The sequence below is a fragment of the Hemitrygon akajei genome, chromosome 7 (assembly GCF_048418815.1).
Source record: "Hemitrygon akajei chromosome 7, sHemAka1.3, whole genome shotgun sequence".
Classification (NCBI taxonomy): domain Eukaryota; kingdom Metazoa; phylum Chordata; class Chondrichthyes; order Myliobatiformes; family Dasyatidae; genus Hemitrygon; species Hemitrygon akajei.
Genome location: NC_133130.1, coordinates 97,564,094 through 97,581,680, shown reverse-complemented (window position 1 = coordinate 97,581,680; position 17,587 = coordinate 97,564,094).

Genomic DNA, 17,587 nt, shown 5'->3' with positions numbered 1-17,587 from the left:
ACACAGATCCATCACCTGCTCAGAAACACACACAGATCCATCACCTGCTCAGAAACACTCACACACAAATCCATCACCTACTCAGAAGCACTCACACACAGTTCCATCACCTTTTCAGAAACACTCATACAGAGATTCATCAACTCCTCAGAAACACTCACTCACAAATCCATCACCTTTTCAGAAACACTCACACACAGATCCATCACCTCCTCAGAAACACTCACTCACAAATCCATCACCTTTTCAGAAACACTCACACACAGATCCGTCACCTCCTCAGAAACACTCACACACAGATCCGTCACCTCCTCAGAAACACTCACACACAGATCCATCACCCCCTCAGAAACACTCACACACAGATCCATCACCTCCTCAGAAACACTCACACACAGATCCCTCACCTCCTCAGAAACACTCACACAGAGATCCATCACCTCCTCAGAAACACTCACACACAGATCCATCACTTACTCAGAAAAACTCACACACAAATCCATCACCTTTTCAGAAACACTCACACACAGATCCCTCACCTCCTCAGAAACACTCACACACAGATCCATCACCTCCTCAGAAACACACACAGATCCATCACCTCCTCAGAAACACTCACACACAGATCTGTCACCTCCTCAGAACCACTCACTCACAGATCCATCACCTCCTCAGAAACACTCACACACAGATTCATCACCTCCTCAGAAACACTCACACACAGATGCATAACCTCCTCAGAAACACTCACACACAGATCCGTCACCACCTCAGAAACACTCACACACGGATCCATCACCTCCTCAGAAACACTCACACACAGATCCCTCACCTCCTCAGAAACACTCACACACAAATCCATCACCCCTTCAGAAACACTCACTCACAGATCCATCACCTCCTCAGAAACACTCACACACAAATCCATCACCTCCTCAGAAACACTCACACACAGATCCATCACGTCCTCAGAAACACTCACACACAGATCCATTACCTCCTCAGAAACACTCACACACTGGTCCGTCACCTCCTCAAAAACAATCACACACAGATCCGTCACCTCCTCAGAAACACTTACACACAGATCCATCACCTTCCCAGAAGCACTCACACACAGATCCATCACCTCCTCAGAAACACTCACTCACAGATCCATCACCTCCTCAGAAACACACACAGATCCAGCACCTGCTCAGAAACACACACAGATCCATGACCTGCTCAGAAACACTCACACACAGATCCATCACCTACTCAGAAGCACTCACACACAGATCCATCACCTCCTCAGAAACACTCACACACAGATCCCTCACCTCCTCAGAAACACTCACACAGAGATCCATCACCTCCTCAGAAACACTCACACACAGATCCATCACTTACTCAGAAAAACTCACACACAAATCCATCAACTTTTCAGAAACACTCACACACAGATCCCTCACCTCCTCAGAAACAGTCACTCACAGATCCATCACCTCCTCAGAAGCACACACAGATCCATCACCTGCTCAGAAACACACACAGATCCATCACCTGCTCAGAAACACACACACACAGATCCATCACCTCCTCAGAAACACTCACACAGAGATCCATCACCTCCTCTGAAAGACACACACACAGATCCATCACCTGCTCAGAAACATTCACACACAGATCCATCACCTCCTCAGAAACACACACCGATCCATCACCTGCTCATAAACACTCACACACAGATCCATCACCTCCTCAGAAACACTCACACACAGATCCATCTCCTCCTCAGAAACACTCACACTCAGATCCATCACCTCCTCAGAAACACTCACACAAAGATCCATCACCTCCTCAGAAATACTCACACTCCGATCCCTCACCTCCTCAGAAACACTCACAAGCAGATCCGTCACCTCCTCAGAAACACACACACACAGATCCATCACCTCCTCAGAAACACTCACACAGAGATCCATCACCTCCTCTGAAAGACACACACACAGATCCATCACCTCCTCAGAAACAAAGACACACAGATCCATCACCTCCTCAGAAACACTCACACATCGATCCCTCACCTCCTCAGAAACACTCACACACAGATCCGTCACCTCCTCAGAAACACTCACACACAGATCCATCACCTCCTCAGAAACACACACAGATCCATCACCTGCTCAGAAACATTCACACACAGATCCATCACCTCCTCAGAAACACACACCGATCCATCACCTGCTCATAAACACTCACACACAGATCCATCACCTCCTCAGAAACACTCACACACAGATCCATCACCTCCTCAGAAACACTCACACACAGATCCATCACCTCCTCAGAAACACTCACACTCAGATCCATCACCTCCTCAGAAACACTCACACACAGATCCATCACCTCCTCAGAAATACTCACACTCCGATCCCTCACCTCCTCAGAAACACTCACACGCAGATCCCTCACCTCCTCAGAAACACACACACACAGATCCATCACCTCCTCAGAAACACTCACACAGAGATCCATCACCTCCTCTGAAAGACACACACACAGATCCATCACCTCCTCAGAAACAAAGACACACAGATCCATCACCTCCTCAGAAACACTCACACATCGATCCCTCACCTCCTCAGAAACACTCACACACAGATCCGTCACCTCCTCAGAAACACTCACACACAGATCCATCACCTCCTCAGAAACACTCACACACAGATCCATCACCTCCTCAGAAACGCACTGATCCATCACCTCCTCAGAAACACTCACACACAGATCTGTCACCTCCTCAGAACCACTCACTCACAGATCCATCACCTCCTCAGAAACACTCACACACAGATTCATCACCTCCTCAGAAACACTCACACACAGATGCATAACCTCCTCAGAAACACTCACACACAGATCCGTCACCACCTCAGAAACACTCACACACGGATCCATCACCTCCTCAGAAACACTCACACACAGATCCCTCACCTCCTCAGAAACACTCACACACAAATCCATCACCCCTTGAGAAACACTCACACGCAGATCCCTCACCTCCTCAGAAACACACACACACAGATCCATCACCTCCTCAGAAACACTCACACAGAGATCCATCACCTCCTCTGAAAGACACACACACAGATCCATCACCTCCTCAGAAACAAAGACACACAGATCCATCACCTCCTCAGAAGCACTCACACACAGACCCATCACCTCCTCAGAAACACACACAGATCCATCACCTGCTCAGAAACACACACAGATCCATCACCTACTCAGAAACACACACAGATCCATCACTTCCTCAGAAACACGCACAGTTCCATCACCTGCTCAGAAACACTCACACACAGATCCATCACCTCCTCAGAAACACTCACACACAGATGCATAACCTCCTCCGAAACACTCACACACAGATCCATCAACTCCGCAGAAACATTCACACACAGATCCATCACCTCCTCAGAAACACACACAGATCCATCACCTCCTCAGAAACACTCACACACAGATTCATCAACTCCTCAGAAACCCGCATAGATCCAACATCTCCTCAGAAACACTCACACACAGATCCATCACCTCCTCAGAAACAAAGACACACAGATCCATCACCTCCTCAGAAACAAAGACACACAGATCCATCACCTCCTCAGAAATACTCACACTCAGATCCCTCACCTCCTCAGAAACACTCACACGCAGATCCCTCGCCTCCTCAGAAACACTCACACACAGATCCATCACCTCCTCAGAGACACACACAGATCCATCACCTCCTCAGAAATACTCACACTCAGATCCCTCACCTCCTCAGAAACACTCACACACAGATCCATCACCTCCTCAGAAACACTCACACACAGATCCATCACCTCCACAGAAATACTCCACTCAGATCCCTCATCTCCTCAGAAACACTCACACGCAGATCCGTCACCACCTCAGAAACACACACACACAGTTCCGTCAACTCCTCAGAAAACTCACACACGGATCCATCACCTCCTCAGAAACACTCACAAACAGATCCATCACCTCCTCAGAAACACTCACACACAGATCCATCACCTCCTCAGAAACACTCACAGACAGATCCCTCACCTCCTCAGAAACACTCACACACACATACATCACCTCCTCAGAAACACACACAGATCCATCACCTGCTCGTAAACACTCACACAGAGATCCATCACCTCCTCAGAAACACTCACACACAGATCCATCACCTCCTCAGAAACACACACAGATCCATCACCTGCTCAGAAACATTCACACACAGATCCATCACCTCCTCAGAAACACACACCGATCCATCACCTGCTCATAAACACTCATACACAGATCCATCACCTCCTCAGAAACACTCACACACAGATCCATCACCTACTCAGAAACACTCACACACAGATCCATCACCTCCTCTGAAACACTCACACTCAGATCCATCACCTCCTCAGAAACACTCACACACAGATCCATCACCTCCTCAGAAATACTCACACTCCGATCCCTCACCTCCTCAGAAACACTCACACGCAGATCCCTCACCTCCTCAGAAACACACACACACAGATCCATCACCTCCTCAGAAATACTCACACTCCGATCCCTCACCTCCTCAGAAACACTCACACGCAGATCCCGCACCTCCTCAGAAACAAAGACACACAGATCCATCACCTCCTCAGAAACACTCACACATCGATCCCTCACCTCCTCAGAAACACTCACACACAGATCCGTCACCTCCTCAGAAACACTCACACACAGATCCATCACCTCCTCAGAAACACTCACACACAGATCCATCACCTCATCAGAAGCACTCACACACAGATCCATCACCTCCTCAGAAACACTCACTCACAGATCCATCACCTCCTCAGAAACACACACAGATCCATCACCTTCTCAGAAACACACACAGATCCATCACCTGCTCAGAAACACACACAGATCCATCACCTGCTCAGAAACACACACAGATCCATCACCTGCTCAGAAACACTCACACACAGATCCATCACCTACTCAGAAGCACTCACACACAGTTCCATCACATTTTCAGAAACTCTCATACACAGATTCATCAACTCCTCAGAAATACTCACTCACAAATCCATCACCTTTTCAGAAACACTCACACACAGATCCATCACCTCCTCAGAAACACTCACTCACAAATCCATCACCTTTTCAGAAACACTCACACACAGATCCGTCACCTCCTCAGAAACACTCACACACAGATCCATCACCTCCTCAGAAATACTCACACTCCGATCCCTCACCTCCTCAGAAACACTCACACGCAGATCCCTCACCTCCTCAGAAACACTCACACGCAGATCCCTCACCTCCTCAGAAACACACACACACAGATCCATCACCTCCTCAGAAACACTCACACAGAGATCCATCACCTCCTCTGAAAGACACACACACAGATCCATCAACTCCTCAGAAACAAAGACACACAGATCCATCACCTCCTCAGAAGCACTCACACACAGATCCATCACCTCCTCAGAAACACACACAGATCCATCACCTGCTCAGAAACACACACAGATCCATCACCTGCTCAGAAACACTCACACACAGATCCATCACCTGCTCAGAAACATTCACACACAGATCCATCACCTACTCAGAAACACTCACACACAGATCCATCACTTCCTCAGAAACACGCACAGTTCCATCACCTGCTCAGAAACACTCACACACAGATCCATCAACTCCTCAGAAACATTCACACACAGATCCATCACCTCCTCAGAAACACACACACACAGATCCATCACTTCCTCAGAAACACGCACAGTTCCATCACCTGCTCAGAAACACTCACACACAGATCCATCAACTCCTCAGAAACATTCACACACAGATCCATCACCTCCTCAGAAACACACACACACATATTCATCACCTCCTCAGAAACACTCACACACAGATTCATCAACTCCTCAGAAACCCGCATAGATCCATCATCTCCTCAGAAACACTCACACACAGATCCATCACCTCCTCAGAGACACACACAGATCCATCACCTCCTCAGAAATACTCACACTCAGATCCCTCGCCTCCTCAGAAACACTCACACACAGATCCATCACCTCCTCAGAGACACACACAGATCCATCACCTCCTCAGAAATACTCACACTCAGATCCCTCACCTCCTCAGAAACACTCACACACAGATCCATCACCTCCTCAGAAACACTCACACACAGATCCATCACCTCCACAGAAATACTCCACTCAGATCCCTCATCTCCTCAGAAACACTCACACGCAGATCCCTCGCTTCCTCAGATACACTCACACACAGATCCATCACCTCCTCAGAAACACTCACACATCGATCCCTCACCTCCTCAGAAACACTCACACACAGATCCGTCACCTCCTCAGAAACACTCACACACAGATCCATCACCTCCTCAGAAATACTCACACTCCGATCCCTCACCTCCTCAGAAACACTCACACGCAGATCCCTCACCTCCTCAGAAACACACACACACAGATCCATCACCTCCTCAGAAATACTCACACTCCGATCCCTCACCTCCTCAGAAACACTCACACGCAGATCCCGCACCTCCTCAGAAACAAAGACACACAGATCCATCACCTCCTCAGAAACACTCACACATCGATCCCTCACCTCCTCAGAAACACTCACACACAGATCCGTCACCTCCTCAGAAACACTCACACACAGATCCATCACCTCCTCAGAAACACTCACACACAGATCCATCACCTCATCAGAAGCACTCACACACAGATCCATCACCTCCTCAGAAACACTCACTCACAGATCCATCACCTCCTCAGAAACACACACAGATCCATCACCTTCTCAGAAACACACACAGATCCATCACCTGCTCAGAAACACACACAGATCCATCACCTGCTCAGAAACACTCACACACAGATCCATCAACTCCACAGAAATACTCCACTCAGATCCCTCATCTCCTCAGAAACACTCACACGCAGATCCGTCACCACCTCAGAAACACACACACACAGTTCCGTCACCTCCTCAGAAAACTCACACACGGATCCATCACCTCCTCAGAAACACTCACAAACAGATCCATCACCTCCTCAGAAACACTCACACACAGATCCATCACCTCCTCAGAAACACTCACAGACAGATCCCTCACCTCCTCAGAAACACTCACACACACATACATCACCTCCTCAGAAACACACACAGATCCATCACCTGCTCGTAAACACTCACACAGAGATCCATCACCTCCTCAGAAACACTCACACACAGATCCATCACCTCCTCAGAAACACACACAGATCCATCACCTGCTCAGAAACATTCACACACAGATCCATCACCTCCTCAGAAACACACACCGATCCATCACCTGCTCATAAACACTCATACACAGATCCATCACCTCCTCAGAAACACTCACACACAGATCCATCACCTACTCAGAAACACTCACACACAGATCCATCACCTCCTCTGAAACACTCACACTCAGATCCATCACCTCCTCAGAAACACTCACACACAGATCCATCACCTCCTCAGAAATACTCACACTCCGATCCCTCACCTCCTCAGAAACACTCACACGCAGATCCCTCACCTCCTCAGAAACACACACACACAGATCCATCACCTCCTCAGAAATACTCACACGCAGATCCCGCACCTCCTCAGAAACAAAGACACACAGATCCATCACCTCCTCAGAAACACTCACACATCGATCCCTCACCTCCTCAGAAACACTCACACACAGATCCGTCACCTCCTCAGAAACACTCACACACAGATCCATCACCTCCTCAGAAACACTCACACACAGATCCATCACCTCATCAGAAGCACTCACACACAGATCCATCACCTCCTCAGAAACACTCACTCACAGATCCATCACCTCCTCAGAAACACACACAGATCCATCACCTTCTCAGAAACACACACAGATCCATCACCTGCTCAGAAACACACACAGATCCATCACCTGCTCAGAAACACACACAGATCCATCACCTGCTCAGAAACACTCACACACAGATCCATCACCTACTCAGAAGCACTCACACACAGTTCCATCACCTTTTCAGAAACTCTCATACACAGATTCATCAACTCCTCAGAAATACTCACTCACAAATCCATCACCTTTTCAGAAACACTCACACACAGATCCATCACCTCCTCAGAAACACTCACTCACAAATCCATCACCTTTTCAGAAACACTCACACACAGATCCGTCACCTCCTCAGAAACACTCACACACAGATCCATCACCTCCTCAGAAATACTCACACTCCGATCCCTCACCTCCTCAGAAACACTCACACGCAGATCCCTCACCTCCTCAGAAACACTCACACGCAGATCCCTCACCTCCTCAGAAACACACACACACAGATCCATCACCTCCTCAGAAACACTCACACAGAGATCCATCACCTCCTCTGAAAGACACACACACAGATCCATCAACTCCTCAGAAACAAAGACACACAGATCCATCACCTCCTCAGAAGCACTCACACACAGATCCATCACCTCCTCAGAAACACACACAGATCCATCACCTGCTCAGAAACACACACAGATCCATCACCTGCTCAGAAACACTCACACACAGATCCATCACCTGCTCAGAAACATTCACACACAGATCCATCACCTACTCAGAAACACTCACACACAGATCCATCACTTCCTCAGAAACACGCACAGTTCCATCACCTGCTCAGAAACACTCACACACAGATCCATCAACTCCTCAGAAACATTCACACACAGATCCATCACCTCCTCAGAAACACACACACACAGATCCATCACTTCCTCAGAAACACGCACAGTTCCATCACCTGCTCAGAAACACTCACACACTGATCCATCAACTCCTCAGAAACATTCACACACAGATCCATCACCTCCTCAGAAACACACACACACATATTCATCACCTCCTCAGAAACACTCACACACAGATTCATCAACTCCTCAGAAACCCGCATAGATCCATCATCTCCTCAGAAACACTCACACACAGATCCATCACCTCCTCAGAGACACACACAGATCCATCACCTCCTCAGAAATACTCACACTCAGATCCCTCGCCTCCTCAGAAACACTCACACACAGATCCATCACCTCCTCAGAGACACACACAGATCCATCACCTCCTCAGAAATACTCACACTCAGATCCCTCACCTCCTCAGAAACACTCACACACAGATCCATCACCTCCTCAGAAACACTCACACACAGATCCATCACCTCCACAGAAATACTCCACTCAGATCCCTCATCTCCTCAGAAACACTCACACGCAGATCCCTCGCTTCCTCAGATACACTCACACACAGATTCATCAACTCCTCAGAAACCCGCATAGATCCATCATCTCCTCAGAAACACTCACACACAGATCCATCACCTCCTCAGAGACACACACAGATCCATCACCTCCTCAGAAACACTCACACATCGATCCCTCACCTCCTCAGAAACACTCACACACAGATCCGTCACCTCCTCAGAAACACTCACACACAGATCCATCACCTCCTCAGAAATACTCACACTCCGATCCCTCACCTCCTCAGAAACACTCACACGCAGATCCCTCACCTCCTCAGAAACACACACACACAGATCCATCACCTCCTCAGAAATACTCACACTCCGATCCCTCACCTCCTCAGAAACACTCACACGCAGATCCCGCACCTCCTCAGAAACAAAGACACACAGATCCATCACCTCCTCAGAAACACTCACACATCGATCCCTCACCTCCTCAGAAACACTCACACACAGATCCGTCACCTCCTCAGAAACACTCACACACAGATCCATCACCTCCTCAGAAACACTCACACACAGATCCATCACCTCATCAGAAGCACTCACACACAGATCCATCACCTCCTCAGAAACACTCACTCACAGATCCATCACCTCCTCAGAAACACACACAGATCCATCACCTTCTCAGAAACACACACAGATCCATCACCTGCTCAGAAACACACACAGATCCATCACCTGCTCAGAAACACTCACACACAGATCCATCACCTACTCAGAAACACCCACACACAGATCCATCACCTACTCAGAAACACTCACACACAGATCCATCACCTACTCAGAAACACTCACACACAGATCCATCACCTACTCAGAAACACTCACTCACAGATCCATCACCTCCTCAGAAACACACACAGATCCATCACCTTCTCAGAAACACACACAGATCCATCACCTGCTCAGAAACACACACAGATCCATCACCTGCTCAGAAACACTCACACACAGTTCCATCACCTTTTCAGAAACTCTCATACACAGATTCATCAACTCCTCAGAAATACTCACTCACAAATCCATCACCTTTTCAGAAACACTCACACACAGATCCATCACCTCCTCAGAAACACTCACTCACAAATCCATCACCTTTTCAGAAACACTCACACACAGATCCGTCACCTCCTCAGAAACACTCACACACAGATCCATCACCTCCTCAGAAATACTCACACTCCGATCCCTCACCTCCTCAGAAACACTCACACGCAGATCCCTCACCTCCTCAGAAACACTCACACGCAGATCCCTCACCTCCTCAGAAACACACACACACAGATCCATCACCTCCTCAGAAACACTCACACAGAGATCCATCACCTCCTCTGAAAGACACACACACAGATCCATCAACTCCTCAGAAACAAAGACACACAGATCCATCACCTCCTCAGAAGCACTCACACACAGATCCATCACCTCCTCAGAAACACACACAGATCCATCACCTGCTCAGAAACACACACAGATCCATCACCTGCTCAGAAACATTCACACACAGATCCATCACCTACTCAGAAACACACACACACAGATCCATCACTTCCTCAGAAACACGCACAGTTCCATCACCTGCTCAGAAACACTCACACACAGATCCATCAACTCCTCAGAAACATTCACACACAGATCCATCACCTCCTCAGAAACACACACACACAGATCCATCACTTCCTCAGAAACACGCACAGTTCCATCACCTGCTCAGAAACACTCACACACAGATCCATCAACTCCTCAGAAACATTCACACACAGATCCATCACCTCCTCAGAAACACACACACACATATTCATCACCTCCTCAGAAACACTCACACACAGATTCATCAACTCCTCAGAAACCCGCATAGATCCATCATCTCCTCAGAAACACTCACACACAGATCCATCACCTCCTCAGAGACACACACAGATCCATCACCTCCTCAGAAATACTCACACTCAGATCCCTCGCCTCCTCAGAAACACTCACACACAGATCCATCACCTCCTCAGAGACACACACAGATCCATCACCTCCTCAGAAATACTCACACTCAGATCCCTCACCTCCTCAGAAACACTCACACACAGATCCATCACCTCCTCAGAAACACTCACACACAGATCCATCAGCTCCACAGAAATACTCCACTCAGATCCCTCATCTCCTCAGAAACACTCACACGCAGATCCCTCGCCTCCTCAGATACACTCACACACAGATCCATCACCTCCTCAGAAACACTCACACACAGATCCATCACCTCCTCAGAAACACTCACACACAGATGCATAACCTCCTCCGAAACACTGACACACAGTTCCGTCACCACCTCAGAAACACTCACACACAGTTCCGTCACCTCCTCAGATACACTCACACACGGATCCATCACCTCCTCAGAAACACTCACAAACAGATCCATCACCTCCTCAGAAACACTCACACACAGATCCATCACCTCCTCAGAAACACTCACAGACAGATCCCTCACCTCCTCAGAAACACTCACACACACATACATCACCTCCTCAGAAACACACACAGATCCATCACCTGCTCGTAAACACTCACACAGAGATCCATCACCTCCTCAGAAACACTCACACACAGATCCATCACCTCCTCAGAAACACACACAGATCCATCACCTGCTCAGAAACATTCACACACAGATCCATCACCTGCTCAGAAACACACACCGATACATCACCTGCTCATAAACACTCATACACATATCCATCACCTCCTCAGAAACACTCACACACAGATCCATCACCTCCTCAGAAACACTCACACACAGATCCATCACCTCCTCAGAAACACTCACACACAGATCCATCACCTCCTCAGAAACACTCACACTCAGATCCATCACCTCCTCAGAAACACTCACACACAGATCCATCACCTCCTCAGAAATACTCACACTCCGATCCCTCACCTCCTCAGAAACACTCACACGCAGATCCCTCACCTCCTCAGAAACACACACACACAGATCCATCACCTCCTCAGAAACACTCACACAGAGATCCATCACCTCCTCTGAAAGACACACACACAGATCCATCACCTCCTCAAAAGCAAAGACACACAGATCCATCACCTCCTCAGAAACACTCACACATCGATCCCTCACCTCCTCAGAAACACTCACACACAGATCCGTCACCTCCTCAGAAACACTCACACACAGATCCATCACCTCCTCAGAAACACTCACACACAGATCCATCACCTCCTCAGAAGCACTCACACACAGATCCATCACCTCCTCAGAAAAACACACACACAGATCCATCACCTGCTCAGAAACACACTCAGATCCATCACCTGCTCAGAAAGACTCACACACAGATCCATCACCTACTCAGAAACACTCACACACAGATCCATCACCTGCTCAGAAACACTCACACACAGATCCATCACCTCCTCAGAAACACTCACACTCAGATCCATCACCTCCTCAGGAACACACACAGATCCATCACCTCCTCAGAAACACACACAGATCCATCACCTCCTCAGAAACACTCACACACAGATCCATCACCTCCTCAGAAACACTCACACACAGATCCATCACCTCCTCAGGAACACACACAGATCCATCATCTGCTCAGAAACATTCACACTCAGATCCATCACCTCCTCAGAAACACACACAGATCCATCAACTCCTCAGAAACATTCACACACAGATCCATCAACTCCTCAGAAACACTCACACACAGATCCATCACCTCCTCAGAAACACACACAGATCCATCACCTCCTCAGAAACACTCACACACAGATCCATCACCTCCTCAGAAACACTCACACACAGATCCATCACCTCCTCAGGAACACACACAGATCCATCACCTGCTCAGAAACATTCACACTCAGATCCATCACCTCCTCAGAAACACACACAGATCCATCAACTCCTCAGAAACATTCACACACAGATCCATCACCTCCTCAGAAACACACACAGATCCATCACCTGCTCATAAACACTCACACACAGATCCATCACCTGCTCATAAACACTCACACACAGATCCATCACCTGCTCAGAAACACTCACACACAGATCCATCACCTCCTCAGAAACACACACAGATCCATCACCTGCTCAGAAACACTCACACACAGATCCATCACCTGCTCATAAACACTCACACACAGATCCATCACCTGCTCAGAAACACTCACACACAGATCCATCACCTGCTCAGAAACACTCACACACAGATCCATCACCTGCTCAGAAACACTCACACACAGATCCATCACCTGCTCAGAAACACTCACACACAGATCCATCACCTCCTCAGAAACACACACAGATCCATCACCTGCTCAGAAACACTCACACACAGATCCATCACCTGCTCATAAACACACACACACAGATCCATCACCTGCTCAGAAACACTCACACACAGATCCATCACCTGCTCAGAAACACACACAGATCCATCACCTACTCAGAAACATTCACACACAGATCCATCACCTCCTCAGAAACACTCACACACAGATCCATCAACTCCTCAGAAACATTCACACACAGATCCATCACCTCCTCAGAAACACACACAGATCCATCACCTCCTCAGAAACATTCACACACAGATCCATCACCTCCTCAGGAACACACACAGATCCATCACCTGCTCATAAACACTCACACACAGATCCATCACCTGCTCAGAAACACACACAGATCCATCACCTGCTCAGAAACACTCACACACAGATCCATCACCTACTCAGAAGCACTCACACACAGTTCCATCACCTTTTCAGAAACACTCACACACAGATCCATCACCTCCTCAGAAACACTCACTCACAAATCCATCACCTTTTCAGAAACACTCACACACAGATCCGTCACCTCCTCAGAAACACTCACACACAGATCCGTCACCTCCTCAGAAACACTCACACACAGATCCATCACACCCTCAGAAACACTCACACACAGATCCATCACCTCCTCAGAAACACTCACACACAGATCCCTCACCTCCTCAGAAACACTCACACAGAGATCCATCACCTCCTCAGAAACACTCACACACAGATCCATCACTTACTCAGAAAAACTCACACACAAATCCATCACCTTTTCAGAAACACTCACACACAGATCCCTCACCTCCTCAGAAACACACACACACAGATCCATCACCTCCTCAGAAACACACACAGATCCATCACCTCCTCAGAAACACTCACACACAGTTCCGTCACCTCCTCAGAAAACTCAGACACGGATCCATCACCTCCTCAGAAACACTCACAAACAGATCCATCACCTCCTCAGAAACACTCACACACAGATCCATCACCTCCTCAGAAACACTCACAGACAGATCCCTCACCTCCTCAGAAACACTCACACACACATACATCACCTCCTCAGAAACACACACAGATCCATCACCTGCTCGTAAACACTCACACAGAGATCCATCACCTCCTCAGAAACACTCACACACAGATCCATCACCTCCTCAGAAACACACACAGTTCCATCACCTGCTCAGAAACATTCACACACAGATCCATCACCTCCTCAGAAACACACACCGATCCATCACCTGCTCATAAACACTCATACACAGATCCATCACCTCCTCAGAAACACTCACACACAGATCCATCACCTACTCAGAAACACTCACACACAGATCCATCACCTCCTCAGAAACACTCACACTCAGATCCATCACCTCCTCAGAAACACTCACACACAGATCCATCACCTCCTCAGAAATACTCACACTCCGATCCCTCACCTCCTCAGAAACACTCACACGCAGATCCCTCACCTCCTCAGAAACACACACACACAGATCCATCACCTCCTCAGAAATACTCACACTCCGATCCCTCACCTCCTCAGAAACACTCACACGCAGATCCCGCACCTCCTCAGAAACAAAGACACACAGATCCATCACCTCCTCAGAAACACTCACACATCGATCCCTCACCTCCTCAGAAACACTCACACACAGATCCGTCACCTCCTCAGAAACACTCACACACAGATCCATCACCTCCTCAGAAACACTCACACACAGATCCATCACCTCATCAGAAGCACTCACACACAGATCCATCACCTCCTCAGAAACACTCACTCACAGATCCATCACCTCCTCAGAAACACACACAGATCCATCACCTGCTCAGAAACACACACAGATCCATCACCTGCTCAGAAACACTCACACACAGTTCCATCACCTTTTCAGAAACTCTCATACACAGATTCATCAACTCCTCAGAAACACTCACTCACAAATCCATCACCTTTTCAGAAACACTCACACACAGATCCATCACCTCCTCAGAAACACTCACTCACAAATCCATCACCTTTTCAGAAACACTCACACACAGATCCGTCACCTCCTCAGAAACACTCACACACAGATCCATCACCTCCTCAGAAATACTCACACTCCGATCCCTCACCTCCTCAGAAACACTCACACGCAGATCCCTCACCTCCTCAGAAACACTCACACGCAGATCCCTCACCTCCTCAGAAACACACACACACAGATCCATCACCTCCTCAGAAACACTCACACAGAGATCCATCACCTCCTCTGAAAGACACACACACAGATCCATCACCTCCTCAGAAACAAAGACACACAGATCCATCACCTCCTCAGAAGCACTCACACACAGATCCATCACCTCCTCAGAAACACACACAGATCCATCACCTGCTCAGAAACACACACAGATCCATCACCTGCTCAGAAACATTCACACACAGATCCATCACCTACTCAGAAACACTCACACACAGATCCATCACTTCCTCAGAAACACGCACAGTTCCATCACCTGCTCAGAAACACTCACACACAGATCCATCAACTCCTCAGAAACATTCACACACAGATCCATCACCTGCTCAGAAACACACACACACAGATCCATCACTTCCTCAGAAACACGCACAGTTCCATCACCTGCTCAGAAACACTCACACACAGATCCATCAACTCCTCAGAAACATTCACACACAGATCCATCACCTCCTCAGAAACACACACACACAGATTCATCACCTCCTCAGAAACACTCACACACAGATTCATCAACTCCTCAGAAACCCGCATAGATCCATCATCTCCTCAGAAACACTCACACACAGATCCATCACCTCCTCAGAAATACTCACACTCAGATCCCTCGCCTCCTCAGAAACACTCACACACAGATCCATCACCTCCTCAGAGACACACACAGATCCATCACCTCCTCAGAAATACTCACACTCAGATCCCACACCTCCTCAGAAACACTCACACACAGATCCATCACCTCCTCAGAAACACTCACACACAGATCCATCACCTCCACAGAAATACTCCACTCAGATCCCTCATCTCCTCAGAAACACTCACACGCAGATCCCTCGCCTCCTCAGAAACACTCACACACAGATCCATCACCTCCTCAGAAACACTCACACACAGATCCATCACCTCCTCAGAAACACTCACACACAGATGCATAACCTCCTCCGAAACACTGACACACAGTTCCGTCACCACCTCAGAAACACTCACACACAGTTCCGTCACCTCCTCAGATACACTCACACACGGATCCATCACCTCCTCAGAAACACTCACAAACAGATCCATCACCTCCTCAGAAACACTCACACACAGATCCATCACCTCCTCAGAAACACTCACAGACAGATCCCTCACCTCCTCAGAAACACTCACACACACATACATCACCTCCTCAGAAACACACACAGATCCATCACCTGCTCGTAAACACACACACAGAGATCCATCACCTTTTCAGAAACACTCACACACAGATCCGTCACCTCCTCAGAAACACTCACACACAGATCCATCACCTCCTCAGAAATACTCACACTCCGATCCCTCACCTCCTCAGAAACACTCACACGCAGATCCCTCACCTCCTCAGAAACACTCACACGCAGATCCCTCACCTCCTCAGAAACACACACACACAGATCCATCACCTCCTCAGAAACACTCACACAGAGATCCATCACCTCCTCTGAAAGACACACACACAGATCCATCACCTCCTCAGAAACAAAGACACACAGATCCATCACCTCCTCAGAAGCACTCACACACAGATCCATCACCTCCTCA